Source organism: Oratosquilla oratoria, chromosome 27, assembly GCF_046742065.1.
Source record: "Oratosquilla oratoria isolate Oo_2021 chromosome 27, ASM4674206v1, whole genome shotgun sequence".
Taxonomy (NCBI): Eukaryota; Metazoa; Arthropoda; class Malacostraca; order Stomatopoda; family Squillidae; genus Oratosquilla; species Oratosquilla oratoria.
In genome coordinates, this window is record NC_134803.1 from 43187476 (window position 1) to 43197003 (window position 9528).

The following is a 9528-nucleotide window of genomic DNA, read 5'->3' on the forward strand; positions in this document are numbered from 1 at the left end:
GTGTCCTCCTTTGTAGGAGTTCTAGATTTGTCTTCTCACGCACCCCTTATTTACGCATTGCTGCCCTTTGACATACTAGATATCCACAAACTATCTCTAGTTTTCGGTTTTTGACGCCACTTATTAAGTCTGCGACCGCTACCACTCCAAATGTCTATGAACAAACCAAGTGTTCACATAGACTTACAAATTCATCTATTTAATGAGGTGTGAGGTGAAAATCAAACTATTTATGGGTATTCTTCCTGCTATGTCAGAAGCTACTCCTTGAACCATGAGACCCATTTGATAATTCGGTAATTGCCAGTAATCGTCAAAGTTGATAAGCATCTAGTTGCCAGTAATCGGCAGCAGTTGGCAATTCCATAGTTGGCAGTAATCACCAGATTATTTATGATGTACTGACAGCAACCTTAGCAACAGAACAAATAACATGAATAACGCAGTTTACTTTTAAACAATTCTGAACATACACACACACACACACTCATATATTATATGTATATACACATATATAAAACACATATATACACATACATATATATGTATATATACATATATGTATATATATATATATATATATTATAGTTTTGATATTTCTGTAACTGTGTTCTAGTAAGTTCTGGAAATAAGATATGTGAGACAGCATAAGTACTTCTGGCCAATTAGCATACACAAATTCTTCATAGATGTCTTGCGACTCATTTAGCTTTTTTTTTTATCTTCACAGATCATGATCGATGTCAGTTTCCCCACTACTACCTTGAAAATGTAAAAGCGAAGGAGTAGGTTCCAGAACTATATGCAGCTGAAAACACCATGACAGCAAAAGTGCACATTAAATTATTTGGTGTTAATTGGCATCTCAAGCGACGTTAAAGGCTATTCCTATTGGCTGGTGGAAAGACGAAGCTTCAAGTATCTCTCAACGATAACAAGATTATTGACCAATATGAGATTACGGATAAGAAACTTGGGGCCTCTCTTGCTGCATATGGTTTCTTCTTGGCCAACAAGCATGCCAGTTTTAAGATAAAATCCGCTTTCAATTCTCTAGAAAACATGCAGGGCATAACCATGGCATTTGCTGAAAATAAGACCCATAAAATTGAGGGTGCCTTCAAACTGGAGGAGCAACACATCAAGGGTAACCTTCTCCTTTCGGAATTATTTGAAGGTACAAGAAATTTTGAAATTAACGTCCTCGTCCCCACAGCACCGTACACAAAGCTGGCCTTCGACTTGATCTTCCAAGCAAAGGAAGCATATTCCTTCTTATTCAATGTCAATCTTGACTCGGGAATCATGTTTAATGCTCAAATGGCACCTGTCTTCTCTAAAGTGGCTCTGACCCTTCTCCTTAAGGGAGCTACGGCTGGTATCACTCTTACAACTCCCAAGGGCATTCATAAAGCCAAAGGCTCTTGGCGCATGACCCAGAGGATGCCTGCTGACTACATTTTCACCCTTGACGTGTCCTCTCCCTTCCTCCAGGAAAACTATAAGTTCAAGAGCAAGATGGTCTCTTCCCCCAGACTCTTCAAGTCCCACATGGAACTAACTATTGGAGCCGTTACATATAAGCTCGAGGCAGAGGTCAACATGAAGAATACAGGAGAACTCCTGAACTTTGAACTCGTCACTCCACTCATGGATACTGAAAGGGCTCTCATTATGGCTAACCTTGACCTTTCCGACAAAATCGTTGCATCCTTTCAAGTTACTTCTGCAGATAAAGTCAACAAGATGGACATCCTCTAAGACAAAAAATGAATGATCGAGGCCGAACCTCCATTCCTACCAAACGAACTTATCAAGGTTGAAACAACAATTGATGGCAAAAGTATCATAGATCTCAAACTCAATTTGACGCTCAAGAACGTTAAGAACGCTTTGTCGGGTGTCTACAAGCTTGAGAGCAAGTCTTATGATGATATATCAGCTACTTTGAAAATCCTAACTCCTTTCCAGGGATACAGATTGATGACCTTTGGAGCAACTTCTCTTAAGGACTCCAGCACAAGGATTCACGTTTTCTCGGACTCGCAAAGTCCTTTCAAGCTCGACGTGGACGCCACCTTTAAGGCTAATGACAATGAATTCCATGCCAGTGTCTCCATCCAGACTCCCATCTAGAGGTTCGAGAAGACAGGCTTTTCTTTTACAATTTCCTTATGCAAGTTCCAACATAGCTTGCGTATGCAGATACCAGACGGGAGTTACGAATTTAACGCTCATTACAGCGGCAATAAGAAAAGTAAGGAGGCAAGTGCTTTCTTCATCTTCAATAATTTCAAGTACGGGGCTGATGCTAAGGACGGACTTTTCTTTCCTTCACCTCGTTGCACCACCGGCCTATGTATTCGAATAACTTCTTGTCTATGACGTCGGCATGACGACTCCCTGTTCAGACATTATTGTATAAAAGATTTCTCAATAACCATAGGTGTTTTTATATTTAGTATACCACACATTATCATTGAATCTCACAAACGAATAAGATAAGACCACCATAATTTTTTTTAACCTACTTCACACAGTTTTACCCATATCTGAATTATCAACTCTGGCACAGGTGAGAAAGTACAGAATACAATAGTATAACAATTCGCTACAACAAGAGGTTGAGACCAAGTGAACACAAATATTCTGTTGGTATATGCGGTTATCTTTCTCATTATATCTACAACTATGGGAACTAACAAGTCTATCAGAATGAGCAAAGGGTACATTTAAATATAGCTAGCCTTAAACATGCATGCCTACCACTTAAAATTACTTTAACGACTTCAGTAGGATAACGCCTATGTAGGCGTCATGAGGCGCGAATGGGTACACGAGGATGTCGTTGTGATTATTTATATTTCTTGTAGTTGTACATGAGTTACACCCGATTGCTGTCAACTGGTCTGATCACGTTTTCTGTGTTTATAACTCAGAGTAAAAGAGAACGAGTAATACAAGTGACTTTATATTTTATAATGCAAGTAGTGTGATGCATCGTACATAGAGCTACTGATGCTGAGCACGAAAATTTGACTCGTACTTGTGGTTAAAATTATGTTTTCAATACACTAAGATTATGCAATTTTAGAATATGTAGCTGAACAACAGAAAACAAATAAAATAGAAAAAGAAACAAAACAAACTGTGGATATCATAGCAGGTATTAAAACAATCATAATCAATATCGCATCCAAAATATATTTCTGTGCCAAGCAAACCCACAACTGCTGTGTAGAGAATGTAGTTTGAAAGAGGATGATTAGTCTTACGTAAAGATTATATATATATATATATATATATATATATATATATTTATATATTTCACCTATTGCATCTGATGACATGCAATTTTCATTGTTAAAAGAAACCTTTATTTGGTTGGACTCACCTGGAAAAAGGGGAGTGTATGAGGATGTTCTAGTAGACGCCAAGCCCCTGTATGTCACATTTCATCTCGAAACTGCCAACGTACCATAATGCTAAGGGGTTTTGTAGTAATAAGACCAAGTGTAGTGTATCATTTCTTGTATTTTCAGCAATAGAGTGAGAGTGGATACAAATTTAGTCAAACTAAAAATTAAGATACAAAACAAGAGAATCAAATGTATGGAATCGTCTTTTGTTTATGGGAATCCAATTACATTCTATAAATGATTCGCATTCCTTACATATGTAGAAACTGGCCTGAATTAAAAGGCCGACTATTATTATTGGTAGTCCTTCAAGTATTTGTAGGAATAACGCCAATAATTATGTATCATTTCTTGTATTTTCAGCGATACAGATCGGGTACAACCTTAGTCAAACTAAGAATTGAGGTACAAAACAAGAGAATCAAATGAGTGGATTCCTGTCTTTGGTTTATAGGATTCTAAGTACATTCCGTAAATGATTCGCATTCCTTACATCTGTAGAAATTGGCCTACATTAAAAGCCGACGATCATTGGTAGTTCTTCAAGGTTTTGTAGTAATAACGTTAAGAACAATGCATCATTTCTTGTATTTTCAGCGATACAGAGATCGGGTACAGACTTAGTCAAAATAAAAATTGAAGTACAAAACAAGCAAATAAAATTAATGGATTCCTGCCTTTTGTTTATGGGAATCAAAACTCTGTCAAAGATTAGCATTCCTTACATCTATAGAAATGGCCTATATTAAGGACAGACAATTATTGGTACTCCTTCAATGTTTTGTAGTATTAACACCAAGTACAACGTATCATTTATTGTATTTTCACCCATACAGATCGGGTACAATCTTAGTCAAACTAAGAACTGAGGTACAAAGCAAGAGAATCAATGAGTGGATTCCTGTCTTTTGTTTATAGGAATCTAAGTACATTCCGTAAATGATTCGCATTCCTTACATCTGTAGAAATTGGCCTGCATTAAAGGCCGACAATTATTATCATTGGTGGTCCTTCAAGGTTTTGTAGTAATAACGCCAAGTAGTGTATCATTTCTTGTATTTTCAGCGATAAAAAGAGAACCAAATCGTCGGGTATAAAAAAGAGAACCAAATCAGTGGATTCCTGTCTTTTGTTTATGGGAATCTAAGTACATTCTGTAATTGATTCGCATTGCTTACATCTATACAAATGGCCTACATTAAGGGCCGACAATTATTATCATTGGTAGTCCTTCGAGGTTTTGTAGTAGTAACTCCATGTACACTACACCATTTCTTGTATTTTCAGCCAAAAAAAGATATAGAGTACAAACTAAGTCAAACTAAAAATTGAGGTACAGCTGTAGAAATTGGCCTGCATTAAAGGCCGACAATTATCATTGGTAGTCCTTCAAGGTTTAAGAACATAATTAAGGAGACTGCAAGAGACCATAAGGCCTACACTAGGCAGTTCCGTATCCATCCCCATCTGTCATCCCCATCCATAAAGCTGTCTGTACTTGTAGTAGTAACGCCAAGTACAGTGTGTCATTTCTTGTATTTTCAGCGATACAGAAGTCGGGTACAAACTTAGTCGAGCTAAGAACTGAGGTACAGATCAAGAGAATCAAATGAGAGGATTCCTGCCTTTTGTGTATAGGAATCTAGGCACATTTCGTAAATGATTCGTATTCCTTACATCTATAGACACTGGCCTGCATTAAGGGCTGACAATTATCATTGGTAGTCCTGCAAGGTTTTGTATTAATAACGCCATGAACAGTGTATCGTTTCTTCTATTTTCTGCGATACAATGAGAGCGGATACAAATTTAAACTAAAAATTGAAATACAAAACAAAAGAATCAAATGAGTGTCTTCCTACCTTTTGTTTTTGGGAATCTAAGTACATTCTGTAAATGATTCGCATTCCTTACATCTATACAAATCGCCTACATTAAGGGCTGACAATTATCATCATTGGTAGTCCTTCGAGGTTTTGTAGTAATAACGCCATGTTCACAGTGCCATTTCTTGACATTTCAGCCATAAAAATATATAGTTTACAAACTTAGTCAAACTAAAAACTGAGATACAAACCATGAAAATCAAATGAGAGTATTCCTGTCTTTTGTTTATAGGAATCTAAGTACATTAAATAAATGATTTATATTCCTTACATCTATACAAACTGACCTGCATTAGAGGCCAACAATTATCATCATTGGTAGTCCTTCAAGGTTTTGTAGTATTAACACCAAGTACAACGTATCATTTATTGTATTTTCACCGATACATATCAGGTACAATCTTAGTCAAACTAAGAATTGAGGTACAAAACAAGAGAATCAATGAGTGGATTCCTGTCTTTTGTTTATAGGAATCTAAGTACATTTCGTAAATGATTCGCATTCCTTACATCTGTAGAAATTGGCCTGCATTAAAGGCCGACAATTATTATCATTGGTGGTCCTTCAAGGTTTTGTAGTAATAACGCCAAGTAGTGTATTATTTCTTGTATTTTCAGCGATACAGATGTCGGGTACAAACTTAGTCAAACTAAGAACTGAGGTACAGAACAAGAGAATCAAGCGGATACAAATTTAGTTAAACTAAAAATTAAGGTACAAAACAGGAGAATCAAACGAGTGTCTTCCCACCTTTTATTTATGGGAATCTAAGTACATTCTGTAAATGATTCGCATTCCTTACATCTATAGAAATGGCCTCCATTAAGGGCCGACAATTATTATTGGTAGTCCTTCGAGGTTTTGTAGTAATAACTCCATGTACACTATAACATTTCTTGAATTTTCAGCCATAAAAAAAATATAGTTTACAGACTTAGTCAAGCTAAAAACTGAGGTACAACACACGAGAATCAAATGTATGGATTCCTGCCTTTTGTTTATAGGGATTTAAGTACATTCCGTAAATGATTCTCATTCCTTACATCTATAGAAACTGTCCTGCACGAAAGGCCGACAATTATCATCATTGGTAGTCTTTCAAGGTTTTGTAGTAATAACGCCAAATACAGTGTATCATTTCTTGTATTTACAGCAATACAGAGATCGGGTACAAACTTAGTCAAACTAAAAACTGAGAGTACAAAACAAGAAAATAAAATTAGTCGATTCCTGCCTTCTGTTTATGGGAACCTAAGTACATTTTGTAAATGATTCGCATTCCTTACATCTATACAAATGGCCTACATTACGGGCCGACAATAATTATTGGTAGTCCTTCAAGGTTTCGTAGTAATAACGCCATGTACAGTGTATCATTTCTTGTGTTAGCGATACAATGAGAGCAGATATAAATTTAGTTAAACTAAAAATCAATGTATATAAAAAGAGAATCAAATCAGTGGATTCCTGTCTTTTGTTTATGGGAATCTAAGTACATTCTGTAATTGATTCGCATTCCTTACATCTATACAAATGGCCTACATTAAGGGCCGACAATTATTATCATTGGTAGTCCTTCGAGGTTTGGTAGTAGTAGCTCCATGTACACTACACCATTTCTTGTATTTTCAGCCATAAAAAGATATAGTGTACAAACTTAGTCAAACTAAATACTGAGGTACAAAACATGAGAATCAAATGAGTGGATTCCTGTCTTTTGTTTATAGAAATCTAAGAACATTAAGTAAATGATTTGCATTCCTTACATCTATACAAACCGGACTGCAGTAAGGCCAACAATTATCATCATTGGTAGTCCTTCAAGGTTTTGTACTATTAACACCAAGTACAGCAAATCATTTCTTGTATTTTCACCTATACAGATCGGGTACAATCTTAGTCAAACTAAGAATTGAGGTACAAAACAAGAGAATCAATAATGGATTCCTGTCTTTTGTTTATAAGAATCTAAAGTACATTCCATGATTCGCATTCATTACAGTTGTAGAAATTGGCCTGCATTAAAGGCCGACAATTATCATTGGTAGTCCTTTAAGTTTTTGTAGTAATAACGCCAAGGACAGTGTTTCTTTTCTTGTATTTTCACCGATACAGAAGTCGGGTACAAACTTAGTCGAACTAAGAACTGAGGTACAGATCAAGAGAATCAAATGAGAGAATTCCTGCCTTTTGTGTATAGGAATCTAAGCACATTTCGTAAATGGTTCGTATTCCTTACATCTATAGACACTGGCCTGCATTAAGGGCTGACAATTATCATTGGTAGTCCTGCAAGGTTTTGTAGTAATACCGCCATGAACACTGTATCATTTCTTCTATTTTCTGCGATACAATGAGAGCGGATACAAATTTAAACTAAAAATTAAAATACAAAACAAGAGAATCAAATGAGTGTCTTCCTACCTTTTGATTATGGGAATCTAGGTACATTCTGTAAATGATTCTCATTCCTTACATCTATAGAAATGGCCTACATTAAGAGCCGACAATTATTACTATTGGTAGTCCTTCGAGGTTTTGTAGTAGTAACGCCATTTACACTGTACCATTTCTTGTATCTCTAGCCATAAAAAGATATCGTTTACAAACTTAGTCAAGCTAAAAACTGAGGTACAAAACATGAGAATCAAATGAGTGGATTCCTGTCTTTTCTTTATAGGAATCTAAGTTCATTCCGTAAATGATTCGCATTCCTTACGTCTGTAGAAACTGCCCTGCACGAAAGGCCGACAATTATCATCATTGGTATTCCTTCAAGGTTTTGTAGTAATAACGCCAAGTACAGTGTATCATTTCTTGTATTTACAGGGATACAGAGAGTGGGTACCAACTTAGTCAAACTAAAAATTGAGGTACAAAACAAGAAAATAAAATCAATCGATTCCTGCTTCTGTTTATGGGAACTTAGGTACATTTCTGTAAATGATTCGCGTTCCTTACTATACTAATGGCCTACATTACGGGCCGACAATTATTATTGTTAGTCCTTCAAGGTTTTGTAGTAATAACGCCATGTACAGTGTATCATTTCTTGTATTTTCTGCGATACAATGAGAACAGATATAAATTTAAACTAAAAATCAAGATACAAAAAAGATAATCAAATCAGTGGATTACTGTCTTTTGTTTATGGGAATCTAAGTACATTCTGTAATTGATTCGCATTCCTTACATCTATACAAATGGCCTACATTAAGGGCCGACAATTATTATCATTGGTAGTCCTTCGAGGTTTTGTAGTAATAACTCCATGTACACTGTACTATTTCTTGTATTTTCAGCCATAAAAGGATATAGTGTACAAACTAAGTCAAACTAAAAACTGAGGTACAAAACATGAGAATCAAATGAGTGGATTCCTGTCTTTTGTTTATAGAAATCTAAGGACATTAAGTAAATGATTTGCATTCCTTACATCTATACAAACTGGACTGCAGTAAGGCCAATAATTATCATCATTGGTAGTCCTTCAAGGTTTTGTAGATTTAACACCAAGTACAGCATATCATTTCTTGTATTTTCACCCATACAGATCGGGTACAATCTTAGTCAAACTAAGAATTGAGGTACAAAGCAAGAGAATCAATGAGTAGATTCCTGTCTTTTGTGTATAGGAATCTAAGATCATTCCGTAAATGATTCGCATTCCTTACATCTGTAGAAGGCCTGCATTAAAGGCCGACAATTATCATTGGTGGTCCTTCAAGGTTTTGTATTAATAACGCCAAGTAGTGTATCATTTATTGTATTTTCAGCGATACAGATGTCGGGTACAAACTTATTACAAAGAACTGAGGTACAGAACAAAGAATCAAGCGGATACAAATTCAATTAAACTAAAAATTAAGGTACAAAACAGGAGAATAAAATAAGTGTCTTCCTGCCTTTTGTTTATGGGAATTTAAGTTCATTCTGTAAATGATTCGCATTCCTTACATCTATAGAAATGGCCTGCATTAAAAGCCGACAATTATTATTGGTAGTCCTTCGAGGTTTTGTAGTAATAACTCCATGTGCACTGTACCATTTCTTGAATTTTCAGCCATAAAATTATATAGTTTACAAACTTAGTCAAACTAAAAACTGAGGTACAAAACATGAGAATCAAATGAGTGGATTCCTCCCTTTTGTTTATAGGAATCTAAGTACATTCCGTAAATGAATCGCATTCCTTACGTCTATAGAAACTAGCCTGCATTAA